Source organism: Erpetoichthys calabaricus, chromosome 11, assembly GCF_900747795.2.
Source record: "Erpetoichthys calabaricus chromosome 11, fErpCal1.3, whole genome shotgun sequence".
NCBI classification, from domain to species: domain Eukaryota; kingdom Metazoa; phylum Chordata; class Cladistia; order Polypteriformes; family Polypteridae; genus Erpetoichthys; species Erpetoichthys calabaricus.
The window spans coordinates 165,946,363-165,966,297 of record NC_041404.2 but is presented as its reverse complement, the minus strand read 5'-3'; the positions used below and the strand labels follow the sequence as shown (position 1 = coordinate 165,966,297).

At 37.4% G+C, this 19,935-nt stretch overlaps 1 protein-coding gene across 1 annotated transcript in view; it reads right to left on the bottom strand.

Moving 5' to 3' along the window:
* card11 (caspase recruitment domain family, member 11) overlaps positions 1 to 17,632 on the bottom strand; it is a 210,480-nt gene extending 192,848 nt beyond the window's left edge. Inside the window, exon 1 of the mRNA XM_028814476.2 lies at positions 17,422 to 17,632. The gene's annotated coding sequence lies outside the window, so the exon portion shown is untranslated. The remainder of the gene's footprint in view (positions 1 to 17,421) is intronic.
* Positions 17,633 to 19,935: the final 2,303 nt, after the last annotated feature.

The window sequence follows — 19,935 nt, the reverse complement described above, 5'->3', positions numbered from 1 at the left end:
TCTATTCTGTCATTCTTATCCCTGCTTAATCTGCAGGGGTATTAGCCTTACCCAGCCTGAACCAAACGTGGATATGTTATCTCAGAACATTTGCATTCCCAGTATCACTCATCCAGGGACAATTTATAGTTGCCAATTAACTTAACATGCACGTCTCTGGGATGTCAGAGGAAAACTAAAGTATTCAGAAAAAAAACAAACTTAAAATTAACCAAACTGGAATCTATGACCCAACTATCGCTGTGATGACTGGCAGTAAACTACAATGTACAGGGACATTTACTATTGTACAACTCAAAACCTATTCAGTGATGTACTGTACTCTTGGTTATTCATATCAAGAGTTATATAGAAATCCTGAAATTTGGATGTGTTTATTTTCATGTGTAAATTTCAAAAAAACATGCTGTAAAACATTTTTCCTATGTAGCACTTGTTTTCCTATTTATTACTTTGCATTTATTTATTCTGTGTCATGGCTTCTGGTCCAGTGCACATTTAACACTTTAATCTTGAGTTTAAATTGTTTTGTGTGGCAAACTTATTTGCTTTGCCTGCCACCATGTGACTGTACAGTATTTGCTTTGAACAGTGCTACATAATTGGCTGATTGATTCATTTTGGCTGATAACCTATAACTCAACTTTAATAGTGTTTCTGAATTTTTAATACAGGTGCATTTGTATCAAATGGAAAGGGGTACCATGGAACTTAAGGAAATGAAACATTGAAAGACTTGGCATACAGAGCTGCCACTGTCACTTGGGTCAACCTGTTATAACGTTGATGTCTGTGAGTGTGTATTTTACTATATTTAAGCAAAAGACTTCTAGACTTTCTACGAAGTGGGGTCTATCTAGATCAGGTAGCTAGATCAAGTATACTGTTAAGTCTGTCTGTTCATTTGGTCCACTCCCTGCTGTTAAATAAACTTTGCATGTAATGTAGTTTCATAAAAATGACCACAAATTTGAGTTGGATTTTACTGTTAAATTTAGAAAGATGCTTTTTATTAGCATCCTTTTAATGCTCAAAACTCAACTGAGTTTTCCATTTTGGGTTTCATTTTAGCTCAGTCTCTTCTTAAGACTTGGTTCTTTTTTTCTTTAACTGAAAACCAATTAACAATAAGCTGCAAGTAACATGAAAATCAATGGTTATCTTGAGACCTGTGTTAATCATAATTTATCTTTCCTCTGACCCTGGAAGTAGCCCTGGGATGGGGTGTAAGGCTAACTCACTGTGAGGAGCTTATTGAAAGCAGAGTTGATAGGGGTGTTTGGACAAAGAATCAATTGGCGTAAGAAAGAGAAGCCAAGTAAGACAGACAGGGATAGAAAGGAAATGAGACTGCTCAGATGATATTTTTTGTTAAGCAAGTGGGCTACTCGTGTTTTCAACAGATAGAGTTACTTCATTATTATGTTAGGCCCAGAAAAACAACAGGTTTATCATTTTTTCCCCCCACTTATTTAGTACTTTGTATTTTCCTTTTCATGTATACGTCTCTCTCATGTATTAATGGTTAATAAAAGCACTAATTTTATTTATGTTTGACTGCTTGATATGTTGCCAGGGTGCAGAAGGCTGTCATTAGTCCCCTCCCTCATTAAATGTAATGCCTACAATTAACTTTAAATGAACATATTTGTTGCAATGAAAACCTGAAACCACTGTGGCACTTCGAAACCAGGCGTGCTTATCCATGCACTAGATCAGGGGTTTTTAACCTGAGGTCCGTGGACCCCTATGGGGTCCATGGCCGGGTTTCAGGGGGTCTGTGAGGGTCAGATAAAAAAAAAATTTATATTTCACTATACAGCCTGGTACTGTTAATTTAGAGTAGATGTTGTAGTAGTAGTAGTAGTAGTAGTAATGGTAGTAGAAACTGTAGTAGTAGTACATCTGTTTTAATTTGCTCAAGAGGATTATATTTCATAATTATAATGAGTGGCCATTACTTTTTGCATAAAAAATCAGTGTTATTTTTTTAGATTGTTTACTTTAAAGTTTAATAATACTTTGTGAATGCCATATATGTATGAAACAATCAAACGACTACTTAAATAAACACCCTATACAACATAAACTCTAGTCAGGCTTTAGATCTACAGTAATTATAGCAAAAAAACTGTCTTAGTAAAAATTAATGATTTATGGCTAAATACCAATACAAATAACAAATGAATTGCTATTCTCCTGGATCTGTGTGTAGTATTTGATACATTAAGCTTATAAAATCTAGCTTTAAATTGGTTTGAGTCTTATCTACAGTGAGGAGTTTCTTTGTAAATCTTTATGTTTCTGTATCAGAAACAGATAACATTGAATAGATAGATAGATAGATAGATAGATAGATAGATAGATAGATAGATAGATAGATAGATAGATAGATAGATAGATAGATAGATAGATAGATACTTTATTAATCCCCAAGGTGAAATTCACATTATGGCATTAGACAAGGGTCAGTTATTACTTTTCTCACTTTATATGCTCCCTTTAGGCCAGTTAATCTCAAAACACAATGTAGGTTACCAGAGCTATGCAGATGCCACACAGCTTTATTTATCCATAACTCCAGCTGATCCAAAGGCTCTAGACTGGCTGACAGATGACCTAAACTGCATTATGCAGTGGCTAAGTTGTAATTTTCTTAAATTTTAAACAAGGAGAAAACTGAACTTCTTGTTGTCAACTACAATAAAAAATAGAAAAAATGGAAAAAGTAGAAAATAAGAAGTAAGAAATCTTTTGAGTTATTTTAAATTCAAAACTTATTTTTAAATCTCATATTAATTATGTTACCAGAACTGCACTCTTTTATTTAAGAAATAAAGCACATGTTCGGTCCTTCATATCCTTATTGGGTGCAAAAAATGCAGATATATGCCATTCTCTTTACCCGTTTAGATTACTAAAATGCACTAATGGGTCCGCCAAATAAAGATTTAAACTGGTTACATTTGGTTTAGAATGCAGATGCAAGAATTCTTAACTAAAAAGAAGAAATCTGGTTACATTGCACTGGTATTAGCATTTTTACTCTGGCTGCTCGTGTCTTTCAGAATCAATTTTAAAATACTAATTGTTTAAAACCTGCACCTACATATATCTTGGAATGTTTGCTCCTTTATATTCCCAATCATAACCTTAGAGTTTCAATTTCTGCTTTGCTCGCAATCCTGAGAGTGGTGAGACCACTTATATATACTGACGTATCTACTTACAGAGATACCTCAGAATTACATGGTCGAGTTGTTTAAAGTTACATCTTAAAACTTTTTTTAAATGGATGTTTGTTAAATTTGCGATTGATCAAATTGTTTGTCGTTTGTTTTCTCTATAATTAGTTTATTTATTTATTTTTTGTTTGTTTCCACTTGCTACCATTTGTAAAACAAATTGAATTATACTTTGTATTGGAAGGAGCTAATTAAATAAAAGTGATTGTTATGTCTTGTACAGACCAATCAATGCCCATGCTATGGTCTTGTTACATAGCAGTAACTAACTAACTAACTAAAGGAAGCACCAGTAGCCCTGTTCTAGTGTTACTCAAATAAGTGGATGCAACACACCAGGCAACCATTCACATGACAAGTGTGCCGGAGCTTTATTCCTGAGCGGTTAGGGTTGCAGAGGTCTGATAAGAAGTCAGCACAACCTCTCTGGACTATGAGGGTGTAGCAAAGGTGTCCCTTCTTGGTCAGGTGTTACATACAATATATTGCTGCTACCTTAGACTTAGTGTTGCAGGAATACTGAAGACCACTAGAGGGAGCTCCAGAATAGTGTGCCTGTAACAAAAGTAGGCAGTTGTTAAGTAGGCCTACTAAATAAGAGGGTGAATTGGGACAAAGGATAACTGGAGGGCTGATAGAAACATGAGAGTGAGCGTGTGTGTCTGTAATACTCTGAAGGTGGACAAATGGGAAAAACATTATGCCAGACAGACTGAGTTAAAATTTTCTGTATATTTTGGGACAAATAATGAGAAAAGCGCTATACAAATGTAAAGAATTATTATTATTACTATTATTATTAAATAAAGTACTATCTAGGTATCTAAAAAACCTATATCGATTGACCCAGTTAACCTGCAGTGTGTTTTTTTCCTTTTTTACCTGTTTAGCCCTTTTTTTGTATGTTTAACCCTAAATAAAGTGTTCTTTAGATAGTCTCCTTAGCCTAGGAGGCATGCTCCTCTTTTACAAATGTATCTTACAATAAAATATACTCACATATATTAAACAATTCAGGGCTAATTGGAGCGGGCGACTAGAAGCGTTTTGTGTGCAAGACAGGAATTGCCCTGGAATAAGAGTCAGTTTATCTTAAGTCCACTCATGCACTTACCCCAAGGACAGCTTAGAATTGCTAATTAACCTAAAACCCAGATTTGGGATGTAAAAGGAACATGGGAGTGATAAACGGCATGCTGAATGATTCAGATTCAGAGCACTGGAATTTGTTAGGCACCTGGAAGCAAAACCACTCTGCCACTATAGTGCCCAAAATGTACCATACCATACCATACCATTTTTATTTGTTAAGCGCTTAAAAACACAGCATTACAACTGACCGAAGCGCTGTACAGTTAAAACAAGCAAGACTAAAAGCAAAAATATTAAAAAAAACAAACATTAAGAGAGAATTAAAACAGAGACACTAAAAAAAAACAGGTCAGGGGAAAAAATGTAAGGTAAAAAAGTCATATGAAATAAGGCATGAATGAGAAACCAAATTAGACATCATCAAGAAGATTTTAATTTGCACCAAAGTTGAATAATAAAAAGAAGCTGTTTGTCTAAAGTATTCCATTGCACTTATAAATAGGACTTGACTGTCCAATCATAATTAGCTACCTTCAAATTGTAGTGCTTTCTAACCAAGCAAGTGCAAGTTATTTACAGATGAACTAACGTGAACATGTCTGAACTGCATGTAAAGGAGTAAAAAAACTTACATTAAGTAATTTATACAGCTGTCAAGACTTGCATTCATAATTAACTCATGTCAAAGCTTTATTAAACAAAAATCAAAATAGATTGTTTTTCAAATGAAATATTGCATATCCCATCATATTCATTGTGCATTTAAATAATACTTAAGCTTTGCTGCAAGAGGATGATTTGGGTTGGAGCTGGTGCAGTTTTGTTTTTTTTCCCTTTGTAGGGGAAGACATCAAAAGCGGACATATCAGTTTGCTTCACACTGTGAAAAGAACTAACCTTGGTGGTGTGGTAGGTCTCTCTTGACCTTTTTCCCTCAGAAAATCAAATATCAATTCACTTACTATTCACTTACTACAGCTTGGAAATGGGGATATATCAACTCAAGTTAGGGGGTAATGCGGCACCTTCGGTACTCCACTTCCTGCTCTTAATCAGCACAGTTATAGAAGTAATAGTGCTGCCATCTCACATTTTGGGAGCTTAGGTTGGATTTGGGTCCCCAACTTCCAGTGAAGTTTCTGAGTGCTGTTGCACTTTGTACACAAGTGGTACACTGCATCCAAATGTCGTCTCAGACAGGCTTGGTTTCTGCCAAATGCCCCCCAATAACCGAATAACAGAAAAAATTAGTTGAGAAAATGGTCAGTTCTGAAGTCTGCTACAGATGGCAGTTTACGTGCAGGTTCGGTAGATATATTTATTGTTGTGAGCTAGAGAGCTCCAAAGAGAAAAGAGAATTACTCAAAATACCCACTAGATGTGGAAAATATCAAACCCTAGAAATATTTATTAATGCAAAAAATGCACTGAAAACAGGGAAGCTCCAAACAGAACAAAAGGTAAAGCAGGGGATGCCTGAAAAGGGCAAAGGAAATCCAAGGCAAAAAAGTCCCAAGCACAATTCCAGAGGTAGAAAGTCAAAAGCAGAGCATTAGGTCAAACATTCAGTAAACTTCACAAAGCACAACATAATTGGAAAAGACACCAACATCAGCTCATTCAGTGAAACACAAGGGACCATTGGTATTCCTCAGCCTCGCAGTCCCTTGTGGTGATGGGTAAGTAGCCCCACCTCTTGGTGAACCACCCCCAAGACACATAACAAAAAACATTAGAAGGAGATATTAGAACCCTAGCCAAGGTGAACCCTGCTTGAAACACAACAAATATACTATTCCATCCATTTCCAAACTCTAGTGAATTTATCCTTACACTTAAGGGACCTGTTTTCAGACATCTTCTATCCAAAGTAAATTGTTGACATTTGCCTGTGAGATCATTGTGTTTCGAACCACCCTGCATATAAGCGTGTTGTCACATACTCGAGATTGGTTTGTCTTTTTTAGGATCTGAAATTGAGTTAGAACAGCTAAGGAATTGAGTGCTACATCACAGTAACCCCAAGTTCCAGTCAATTCTCAATATAAACAACACATCTCAAGGAAGAAATATCAATAGACCAGTACAGGAATAAGACATGTGTGTTGTCCCAGGCTCTCTCCTACAACCATGTTCTTTTCAGAATGAAGCACCAACATTAAACAAGATAAGTTACAGTTCTTCAGACTTTTCTTTATATAGTGTTTGATGTTTCCTTGTTTATGTTTCAACATTCTGTTTTGTGTTTCTGTTCCTATTGTCATTTTATATTTTAGATCATTGTATAGCACTTTGTGCTCATAAGTAGAGGTTACTTAATGAGAATAAACTGAACTGATCTAGAGAGTAGGTAAGTAAAAGAAAATTAATCACTGTATAATATTATATATCAACAGTGGTCATACTGTGCTTTCAAAGCCATCCTGTAACATAAGGACATTTTATTCCAGGTGTATGGTGATGGAAATACAACACAGGTAGATTATTTTAATAAATGTTCAAACTCACAATACTGAACTATTGATTAAATAATATATAACATAGGAATTTGAACTGCAAATATTTAATACAAATACAAATCTGAACTGTAACTTTACCTCTCAGATAGAATTCCATACAAACTAACACTGATTAAACAGCCAAATCAGGACACCTGGACTAATGAAAGATACTGAAGCTAATTGTCACATAAACTTCTAGTTATTGATTTAAATTCTGTTTTGATTTGAACATTGTATCTTTTATTTCATTCTTTTAGAATCCTAAAAAAGAGATTGCTAGATATATTATTGGAATTTAATAGACTGGGGTAATTAGGGTTAGGAAAAACATCAGTCTTGGAAAGTAAGACACTTAGGTAATGCAAACATGGCAGTGGTTTTAATATTATTGATCATTCGTATAATCATTGTCAAATCTAAATGAAGAAAGGTCTTTTTAAGTGGGAAGCATGCTGCACTGAGAGAGTGAAAAGAAGAGAGAAACAATAAGAAGAAAAGATTATGACCCAGACAAGACGTCTGCATTCCCCACTCAGGTTGACAAGATACAAGACTCTGTGGATTGAAGAAAAATCTGATGCAGCTATGCACCCAAACTTGAAAAGACTCATCTTCACCATCTTCTGTATCGTTTCAAAAAGTATTATTACAGCAATCTTGTAAAATATTATTCTTTCTTTTGCTATTACTGGTTTTACTGTATTATATTTATTTTGCTTAACAACAAGTCCTCACAGGTGGCGCAGTGGTAGTGCTGCTGCTTTGCAGTAAGGAGACTGTGGGAGATTGTGGGTTCGCTTCCTGGTTTCCTCCCTGTGTGGATAGCGCTTTGAGTACTGAGAAAAGCGCTATATAAATGTAATTAATTAATTAATAATGATTTTGTATTGTTTGATGAGTCAAGGTATGGGTGACTGCCATATTCCCATAGGCGTTTAGTGTCTAAGAAAACACATTTTTCAAAGTAGAAGTGCAGTGAGCGAGGGTCTGCTTTGGTAATTGGCACAGGTGTAGCTTAAGTCTGAAGTGTCCTTATGCCGAGCTAAAAAGTTTCTTAGCTTGAAGCCGCTGTCCACGTGCAGGTAAAGCTGTACATGTGGGGCAATATTAAGCGGAAATACCTTACACTCATACAAACAACACAGTTAACAGTAACTATAGCACAAGTGAACCAAAATAACAAACGGAGGAATGTCCATGATAATATACTCAAGGTACAGCGTTAAGAGCACCTGGTGAGTGTGACTGCCATTTTCCCATAGCTGATGAGAAAAGATGTTTTCAAAAGGCAGCAGCACAGTGAGCAGGCAGCTGTTCGGGTGTGTGCCAGTGGTGAAACTTAGGTCTGAAGACAACCGTCTGGTCTGCGTATACCGAGCTAAGAATTCTCTTTGCTTGAAGTGGCTGTCCACATGCAGGTAAAGTCGTACACTATAAAGCAGCTATATTAATGAACAGGTAAATGACCATAGATGTGTCACAGCTATAGTTTATTCACACATGAAATAATATAATGTGAAACAGAACTCCCATATACCTATTTCTCCAGGTATCCTAACTGCCTTTCCTCATAACTTCAAAATGACACACACGAAAGAAAATATTCACAGAGAGCCCAAATACCATCAAAATTACAAACACAGTATTTCATGATCCCTCTGAATTAATGAAAGTGATTTAAAAAGTGTTTTATTGGAGTTGAACTTTTGTGTTTATCATTGTTATTCCAGTGATACTTCTACTACTGTTATTACTACTAGGTCTGAATAATATGGTATGGAAATATGGGTGAGAAGTATATCAGGAAATAAATTTATTTAATAAAAACACAAATCACATTAAGTTATGCCATTTAATACATTATTGTTTATCAAGGTCCAGGAGAGTGCTGATGTGTTGCATGTTGGTGGGACATGCTAGTAAGAAATTCAATGAACTGTGTGCACATGACAATACTAATCTTTAATCAGCTTCTGATGCTGCTTAATCCAATGCAGGGTTATAGACATTGAAACATATCCCATCAGCAACAGGTGCAAGGTGAGAACCAATCAATTTAGAATAGCCAAATATCCAAATGTAAATAAACATTTTTTGAAATGCAGAACAAGAGTACTTATAGAACCACCCAGTCAAAACAGGAGTAAAATGTGCAAATTCCATTGAAGCAGTAACCAGCCAAAGATTTAAACCCGGGACACTAGAGCCATGTAAGAACAGCACTAACTACTGTGCCAACAATATGAAACACTGCAGTATTAACTCATTTGAGCTTTAGTCTAGTACCACAAAAGCATAGACATTGGTTTTTTACCTCAACATACAATCTTCCCCTCTCCCTGGCAGTGCCACACTGCATCACAACTCAGATTAGCACTGGGACATTTTCAGAGAGGCTACTATGGATGGTGACTCCATCAATCTGGAGGAGTACACAAACTCTGTGACTGGCTACATCTCCAAATGCATAGAGGATGTTACTGTTACCAAGGATGTTACCACAAGAGCCAACCAAAAGCCTTGGATGATGAGAGAAGTGCACAAGCTGCTCAAGATCAGAAATGCAGCCTTCAGATCTGGAAACAAAGCCGCCCTCAGGGTGGCCAGAGCCAACCTGTCTCGCACTATAAGGAGAGCTAAATGGGCATACGCGCAGAGGATTAACAAACACTTCAGCAGCCCCAGAAACACATGTCGTATGTGGCAGGGCGTTCAGACAATTACAAACTACAAGCCCAACCCACACAGCAGCGATGGGGATGTCTCCCTACCGAATGAGCTGAACAACTTCTTCACGCGGTTTGAGGCGCAGAACAAAGAGCCTGCGAGAAAAGCAACACCTCCCTCCACTGACCAGGTACTCTGTCTCTCCATAACTGATGTGAAGAGGACTCTATCCAGAGTCAATCCACGCAAGGCTGCAGGACCTGACAACATACCTGGTCATGTGCTCAAAGAATGTGCCAGTCAACTGGCTGGTGTCTTCACAGACATCTTCAACACATCTCTGAGCCAGTTGTCAGTCCCAGCATGCTTCAAGTCGACCACAGTCATACCAGTACCGAAGAAGTCATCAATGACATACTTGAATGACTACCGATCAGTTGCATTCACGCCAATCATCATGAAGTGCTTCGAAAGGTTAGTCATGTCACACATAAAGACTAATCTCCCTCCCTCCCTTGACCCTCTTCAGTTTGCATACCACTCAAACAGGTCAACTGAGGATGCCATATGCTCTGCCCTTCACCTCTCCTTGACACATCTGGATAAAAAAGACACATATGTCAAGATGCTATTCATAGACTATAGCTCTGCCTTCAACACAATCATCCCTCAAAAGCTGGTTGTAAAACTGAGCAGGTTGGGCCTGAACACCACCCTCTGCAATTGGATCCTGGACTTCTTGACAGAGAGGCCCCAGTCAGTTTGGATAGGCTGCAACACTTCCAGCAACATCACACTGAGCACCGCAGGGCTGCGTGCTTAGTCCACTGCTCTTCACCCTGCTGACTCATGACTGCACAGCCATTCACAACACCAACCACATCATTAAGTTTGCGGATGATACGACGATGCTGGGACTGATGAGCAGGGAAGATGAAAAAGCATACAGAGATGAAGTGGAACGGCTGTCTGCATGGTGTGAAGACAACAATCTATCTCTCAATGTCGACAAGACAAAAGAGATAATCGTGGACTTCAGAAAATCACATCCTGCCCACATCCTACTCAGCATCAATGGTTTAGATGTGGAGACTGTTAGGAGTACCAAGTTCCTTGGTGTGCACATAACTGAGGAACTTACGTGGACACATAACACCTCATCACTAATCAAGAAAGCCCAGCAGAGACTACACTTCCTGTGGCGGCTGAAGTGATCCTCACCATGTTTTACAGAGGCACCATTGAGAGTGTTCTGACCAGCTGCCTCACTGTCTGGTATGGCAACTGCAACATATCCGATCACAAGCGCCTGTAAAGGATAGTGAAGACAGCAGAGAACATTATTGGGGTGCCTCTCCCTTCACTACAGGACATATTTTACAAACGTAGTGTCCACAAGGCCTGCAGCATTGTGCAGGATCCTTTACACCCCTCACATGGACTTCTCATACTTCTGCCATCCAAGAGAAGATACTGCAGCATCAAAGTCAGATCTGCCAGGCTGCAGGATAGTTTTTATCCCCAACCTGTCAGACTCCTTAACACCATGCTGCCACCTGGGATCTTCCACACTGCCTCAACCACCTCTAAAAACAGAACTTTTATACATGCGAGCCACTTTCCTGCAAAGACGAGTGTGCGTGTTGAGAAGAACTGAAAATCTCATACTGACCTTTAAGTATTTTGACACTCTTTATATCCTTCTGCTGTGAAAATGTCATTGTTTATACGTCTTAAACAACTATTATCATACACTGATAATTTCTGTATTATCTATATCTATTATTTATTTATTATATTACATATCTATTGACTATATTTATGTATTTAGATTACAAATACCATACAATGCATCAATGTTCATATTGCTAACTACACGTCAATACTGTTGCTACTTCTTTGTCTTGTCTTTGCACAATGTCTTACCTTGTTTGTGTTTTAATTTTAAATTTAAATCTTATTTTTAATTCTATTTTTAATTTATTATTTGCACTTCATGTTGTTACACTGTGGACCCTGAGCTTCGCAATTTCATCTGTCTGTATAATTGTATATGGCTGAGATGACAATAAAGTTCACTTTGACTTTGACAAATGCTGGTCATGTAGCCCTCTTCTGTCTTTTTACATACTGCACTTACTTGTTGATCCCTAAAGGACAAGCTCCTGTCTTATACGCACTGCTGCCAATATAGTATATCTTACAACACCCTGGAATGAAGAGGCAGGATAAAAGAAAATGAATGGAGTGCTCTTTTGTGGCTTTAATTATTTATTTTATATAGCGCTTGTCACAATATGTTGGTTCAGAACACTCAAGCAGGCAAAAAACATCAGTTCTCCTAGTCATTTTTTTTTCACATCACATACAATATTTATTACCTTTTTTATTTAGATTGATAAATTTCTTTCTCATTCAGTATATTGGTCATATTTATAACCAAACGATTTTCGATGGCAGAACTTAATGGTTATAAATCGTACTAATGGACTAATTTTTACAAACATAGGAAACAAGATGGACACCTTAATGCACGTCAAATGTTGAGCGATAAAGTAATAATAGCATATTACTCATCCCCGATTTGGCGAGGTAACCATGCAGTTATTCTTAATAAACTGTCACTATGAACAATCGCTACATTTATAACTGTAGGACTGGAAAGTCATTGGTTTAGCGCAAGAAATGATACAGGCCTCATGTTCTATGCTTGTGAAGCAAATACAAAAGCATGTAATACGGTTCAGCTTTCCATTTCTGCTTTTTGGCTGTGGTCTTCCCTCGACAATTTTGTAGTCAGAAGCCAATTCCAGCTTTGATTTATAATTCTTTTTTATTTATATATAACATTTTTTGTCTTCACCCGTGACCCTGACCCAGATTAAGCCAGACTGACATTGGATGGATAGATTTTTCATCTTATACTGAAATCAGGAATGTAGGATATATGTGTTTTAATTATACTTCCATCTATATGCTGAACCTCAACAAGGGTTGTGAGGAAACAGTATCAAGAGTAAAGTATGACCTCAACCCTGAATGGGACATTATTTGTGCATCTGAGGCTAAGTTATACTAAAAAAAACACATATATTAAGGTGATGAGCACTGCTCTTACAATTTCTCATAATGCCATAGTTTCACTTCAGTTTTCTGCTTTCATGCACTTAAGGATAAGGTTATGCTATAATGCCATAATGGTTTCTGAATACTTCCTAAAGCATAAAATTAGCAAAAAAACTGTGAAAAGCAGCTTATTTCTTTCCATTGGCACATTAGAGCGGCTGTTATTAAGCCTTTATCCCAAAAAATGAATAAGAATATAAAAAGGCTGTTTGACTACAGGAGTTGGCCACTCCAACGTACATACAATATTTAGATCTGGGAAAAATGTCTCAACAAAGATAAGCATATACTGTGGAGGTATTTCAGAATTGTTAGATGAAATGAAGAAAATGGAAAACAATGATTCATCTAAATAAGTTTCATTTAAATCATTCATTTGCTTTAGGTCAAAAATGGTTGGAACTGTGGCAGATGCTTTAGTGCTTTACTAGTATAAGAGCTGGAAAACATTGATTATATAAATGTATAGATGGGTCACGTGTGGATTACACATAGACAGCTGTTGCCACGAACATTACCTAACCCAGCAGACCGCTACAGTATTGTGACACATTCAGGAAGGTACATATTACTCATTTTGGTTTATAATTTTAAACTTCCCAGTGTATGACATTATGTACAAGTACATATTATCTGTGTATAAGATGAATGGATACCTAGGTACTTGGCATTAGAACATGAATCTATTTAGTCTCCTCCAAATGCAGCTGCCTTGAACCATTTCACTTATTTCAGAATTTCAGAAGAGCGGTCCATACCTACATGAATAAATCGCACTCAGTAAAAGGTACATTTAAAAATGAATAGCAGCTTCACTTCAATTGATCCTGGCAAGCATATCTCATCATATAATACATTCTTTGGCAGACAATGTGATGATATAGTAGTTGAGGAATTGCAATTGAAGCTGGATGGTTAAAATTTAAATCCTGTTCCTGGCCCCACTGAGCGTGATGCTGAGAAAGTCACTTAATCTGCCTGTATGTCTGAGCGATATATATATCTTTGAAAGTCTGACTGTACATGCACAGAACTTTGAAACAGAGTTTACAATGGAGAGCCATATAAAAAAAATCTAATCTCAAAAAAAATATAAACATTAAAAACTCCACCAATCAATCATTGCTAGGTTATACAGCCACTAGAAAAATTAACATTAAACAGTACTAATGAGGAGGGATGTCATTTTATGTTGATCACTTTTTAGATAGGTGAGGTTTAAATTTATTTATTACTCTAAAAAAATCATTATAATTTGGTATTTATTGTTCCAGTCTGAAAAATGCAATAAGTAATGCAGACACCTGGGAGCTCAAATTAAAGTCTCCCACACCTAAAGGATACACATGTGGGAAAAACAAATTGCTCATTTCTAGCACACATTACTCACAAAGTCATTATGTATATAATTAAATAGTAATTATTCATCTATATAACCAGCTCATTTTTACATGCTATGATTAATTTGAAATCTTATAAAATACATTTTACAATTAGTACATAAAATATACAATTCATCTGAAATATTTGGGTAGTTTCCTTAAAAGACAAACTAATTGTACAACCAACTACAAATTAAAAGGTACACAAAAGTTAAGTTTAAGAAAGAACTTCATAAAACTATTGACAACCAGTCCATGACAGGTTCCTTGGGTCTAATCCTGCTAGATTAGCTCTGGACCCTCACAACCCTATATCAGACTATGCAGTTTCAAAAAATGAATGAATAACACTGCCGTCGCATTCGGGTTTGTTTCTTGTCATATGCCTAGTGAACACTTTGGCTTTGGTTTCTAATGAAGAAGAAAATGAATAAATGAAAGCATAACATTGTTGTACCATCACAGGTTGGTTCCTCTGTATAACACTAAGAGATTTCAGAAAAATGAACGGATGAATTAATACCACTGGTGTCAAATGTAGGGTTGATTTCTGTGTTATTTTCAGTGCAGCTGGAGAAGACTTTGGCCTTGCAAATCTATAAGAGACTGGCTCAGTAAATGAATGATCGAATGAATGAATAAATGCCTGGACAGGGTTGGTTTCTGCCTTGTGCCCAGAGGTACTAGAACAGGCTCCATATCTAACTTCTCATGACCCTTTAGTTTACTAAGCATTTTCAGTGAATGAATGAATACAACTGCCATGCAAGTCCTACCAACATGGAGACTGCATGTTCTTCCCATGTCTGCATGGGTTTCCTCAGGGTGCAGGTTATGTGCATTGTTGATACTAAATTAGCCCGACTGTGTGTTTGGGGCGTGTGTGTGTGTGTGTTTGCCCTATAATGGACTGGCGCCCTGTCCAGGGGATTGTTCCTGCCTTGTGCCCTATGCTAGCTGGGATAGGCTCCAGGAATAAGCAGGTTAGAAAACAACTGACTTTATTGTAGATCTGTATGTTGTCATATATAGTGTATAACTAAATGCTCTCTGACTTAATCTCCTTGCATTATAACACCGTGTCTCTCTTGGGCTTTGAATTCAACGTAAATATACATAACCCTGAGAAGCATTCACTGTGACATTTATTTTGATCATATATAAAGTGCTAAGCCCGAATAACATAATCCTCCAAAAAAATCATTCATTTTTTGAAGTCACTATACGGTAACTCATCAGCATTCATGAATGTGGCAGGGCCTTCAACTAAACAAACACAAATTGCGTGTAAATGAAGAGCTGTAAATCCAGTTTTAGAACAAACTGAAACCGAACCATCAGCTGAATCAAGTGGCAGTGATGACAATGTAAATTGGTCATCTAATGTTGCCACAGATTTTGAAACTAATGCATTAGGCTCTGTACAACCGTACGATCGTTGTAGGCATGGCCATATGAAACTGCTTGATGGCAAAAAGGCAAAATGATTGCAATCAAGTGGAAGGACAGGAAAGAAGTTAGCCTGCTAAGATGTATTGAAAATGCAGCAACTGTCAATGTCCGTGTGGAAATCACTAAGCCTACAATAACATAAGAGGGCATTTCAATTGAGTGGATGAAGCACTGCCATTCTACCCTCTCGGGTGAATTCAACAGAAAAAATAAGAAAGCTGCAATGTCAGGCTGTGCATTGGTGACTGAAAACATATCACACAAAGGATGTGTACTAAATCTGCTTCAGTATAGCAGTGGACACTAGACATACCTTTCCTACTGTAATTATGATGACGGTTTGGTATTTACATATTTTTATTTCATGTAATAATATTCTTTCTAGATTGAAAGAATTCAGCATTTTTGCCTTTGTAAATATAATGGTAAGGACCTGTGCAATTACAATATGAGCACTTCGTATATCAATGCTGTATGGGACACACAATGAAGATGTACTTAAAAGTAAGCAATATTACATCAAAGCAAGGAAATAGTAGATTTATTACGCAAGGTCATTAAATGAAATACAGATTTAGGTCGGGTCAGGTCCTTGGGATCCCGGTTGGAAACCCCAAGGCAGACGCATGGTCCGGTCCCACCTTTGGAAATGATCATCTATCTACAGCAACCAAGTGTTATGTGGGTATCCCCTTGGCCTGGTCCAGCTGCTGGTCTTGTTCCTCAACAATGAGGATCCTGTGCGCCGGATCACCCTCAGGAAATCACGCTACATGGCCATAGTGCTGTAACTGACGCTCCCTCACAATGGAAGTGATGTGCCTCATTTGGGACTCCATGAGCAACACAACACAAAGTCAAACCAGTGGCACCCAAGGATTCTCTGAAGAGACACAGTACCAAAGGTGTCCAGTCTTCCTCTCGGGTCACTGGAAAGTGTCCACGTCTTGCAACCATAAGGCAAAACTGGAAGCACCAGCACTCTAAAGACTTGGACCTTCTCCTTTTGCACGTATTTCGGGAGCACCACACACACCCCTTTCCAACAGCCTAATGACCCCCCCATGCTCTCCAAATCCATCTCCTGACTTCATAGGAAGAGTCACCAGAGATATGAATGCCGCTGCTGAGGCACGTAAACCATTCCCACCGCAAACTGACACACTGCTGATGGCTGTGCCCAAGAGGTCATTAAAGGCCTGGATCTTGTTTTTTATCCAGGACATTTGCAAGTCCAAAAGTTTAAACTCCTCACTCAGTCTCTCGAGAGCCCCGATCAGAGCCTCCATTGATTACATTGACATTCAGATTGCTGATACTGTAAATAATGCAAATGCCACTGAATTCATGTAAATCACTCTACAGACTTTATTCACGTCTCACATGCAACATACAAACTGGACAGTTTGGGGACTTAACACAAAAACAAACACTTCTCACATACAAAGGCACAATCTTGCAAATCTTACATAATAAAAGTAAGGTAAATATGCCACGGGATGAGTGGAACTGACAGGCTGATTGCTAGTGGTTAAGGATGGTCTTGCTCTTGCTTGTATCACTCGAAGCACACCTAATGTCAAACATTCAATACGTGCCCCTCTGATAAATGTATTTTAGTAAATATCAGTATCTCCATTTGAGCCCACAGAACAATTTCTAAAAATGGAGATACACTGGAAGTGAACGACTCGGTAGAGCACAGCCGAGGAAATCTCCTTCAGCTCTACAAGAAGTTTTCTGCTAAAGCCCGTCCTGGATAAACTTCAAACAAGTTTTAAAACGTCGTTTAGGCACTTCATTACATGCGCAACAATGTATAACTCATGTCATTAGAAATATAAACCAATATTGATAGCATTTTTAGTTGCATTCGCCGCTTCGGTCAATTAGATGAACAGATGACTTAAAACAAAGAGCGACAAAAGGAAGTAAGAAGTACATGACTTGCGTTACCTGCTGCGAGTCCACGCCGTCAGAGCCGCATCTAATGGAGCGAAAAGACCTTGACAACAGTTAACAGAGGACGGGTTAAGGTTGGAGCGTCTTCTCCTTAAACGGAAAACTTGCGCTGGGTTATCTATTTCGTGTGCTGCTGGTGAGTTGAGGGGCTACAAGCTCATTTTCACTTCTGCTTTGAGTTTGTCGGCGCTCGAAGCTGCTGTCTGTCAAAAACTTGGCCACAAAAGTTGACAAGGGGCGGAGACCAGCAGGCTGACAGATGTTGCACCGTGAAAGAGAGAGAAAGAGAAAACAAAATAAGTGCGCAAGCGACGAGACAACCCTGAGAAAACAAAGCTGTGTTATCGAAGTACCTGTACATTACACGCGACCACGACTGCAAAAGAAAAGCCATGCACATGCGCGTGCCTGTGCCAAAAGTGCAGTAGACGTTTTTTTTAACTTATGGATTGTATTGTTAGTGTAAGAGGATGAATTATGTAATCGAAATCTGCAGATGACGGTAATAGTAGTCATTTTTGAAACGTGTGCTTTTAATATTTGCATTGTTATCTGTTATATAGATATACGCACTGTATATTGCATATGTGGGTGTCGTTTGTGATATGGGGTACATTTAAATATATTTGATTACTATGTGTACTTGTGTGTTAATTCCAACGCACCAGCCAAACATGAGATGTCCCAGCGCATGCGCTTTTTTAACACTTGTCTAGTAACCCGTGGAATACGTAAAGGGCCGAGTAAAAGAACCTGTTTGGCGGCATTCCTTTCCATCCGTTTTTTTCATTCTACCGGAGGAGTGAGTAACACAGATGACGAATAGACCGTGACAGTGACAGAAAAGTTAATGATACGGTAGGTAGTGACAGTATGTATATGTGCGTGTGTATATTGTCACAACAAATGGAGAGGCCAAGAAAAGGTTGCACATGTCTCCCCAGTTCTCTTATTTTGGTAGCTTTAGGCAGGGAGGATCACATTATGGCGTATTAGTTTAGGATGTAAAGCAGGAATAAAAGTGTCCACGTGCCTACTCGGGTTTGCATCCATCATTCTGGTAATTTATACATCTATGGATCCAATCGAAACACAGGACTCGCTAGAGCCCACCTTCTTAATTCTGACAGTTGAAAATGACAAATTTGATTTCAAGCCATATTTCGTGCTCCGTGAATACAGTATATCATTGAATATTTTGGCCAAAATTAAACATATATTAAAATAAATAAAAGTATTGTGAAATGTGACAATAAATAAATATCAACATGAATTGTGAGCATAAATAATGAAATGTGTCACAAAATATTTTTTATTGCTTAGTTCTTTATGTGTTTATTTAATTATTTCTTCAGTTATTTTTTTCAGCGATACCACACACAACATAAAATAAGCCCTGAAATAAAAACGGTCACTTTCACTTGTCAAAGTTGAGAGGGTGGGCTTTGGCAAGTGCTGTTTTTCTGTAGTTCAGCAAGATAAGATGATTAACAATCAGTGTAATGTAGTGCAGTATTAGATATGGCGATAGATTTTTCATTACACAATGTGATCATTTTGTGTTATTTTGAATAATGCTACTAGAGAATTTGAAGTAATAATCCAAAACAGATTTTTTTCCCCAATATTATCTGAGTGCAAAACATTCCCAAAACATATGACTTAGTAAGATAGGCGTTTTTGGAAAATTTTATTATTGGCATCTTGTCCCAAATATATTTTGGACAATTTTAGTCAAAGCAGGTTTGTGTGATATACACTTTAAATGAATTACACTGTGCTTTTCATACTTTGATATTTAGGATATTCTGCTGAAGGCAGGTTTCTATTTATTATCTGATATTCTAATTAAAAGGTCATATTGCCAGATTTTCCTTAGATCATCTAGAATGCTTATTTTGACATACATCTGCACAGTTTGGAAATGGTGAGTACTGTATATAATGTAGTTATCTTTATTGTTAATGTTCAGGTTCGGTCCTGGATGGCCAAGATGGTCTGTAGGTTTTTGTTCCTAACCAGTCTCTTAATTAAAAGGCAACTATTGCTGATGAAGAAATTATTGCTCAAGCAACATTTTTGTGATTCATTTTACTTAACTTGCTTGTTAAGATTCTCAACACTTAATTAACTGGGATTAATAAAGTATCTATCTATCTATCTATCTATCTATCTATCTATCTATCTATCTATCTATCTATCTATCTATCTATCTATCTATCTATCTATCTATCTATCTATCTATCTATCTATCTATCTATCTATCTTAACTGCTTCTTGTAGACGTAAACAGTTGCATTCAGTTGCTTCTTGTTTTTGTAACCAGCTGACAATTAACAGACAAGGTGCAGATGGTAAAGAAACCAGCAGCATTTACACCGATATGTTTGTCATGAAAATATTTGGAAACAAATGAAAGAGAAAAAAGTGAAGTACTGAGAATCAATAATCTGTTCTGAGCCATAAATCATTGGCTACATTGGTACCATATTTTGCACAAGCGATGAA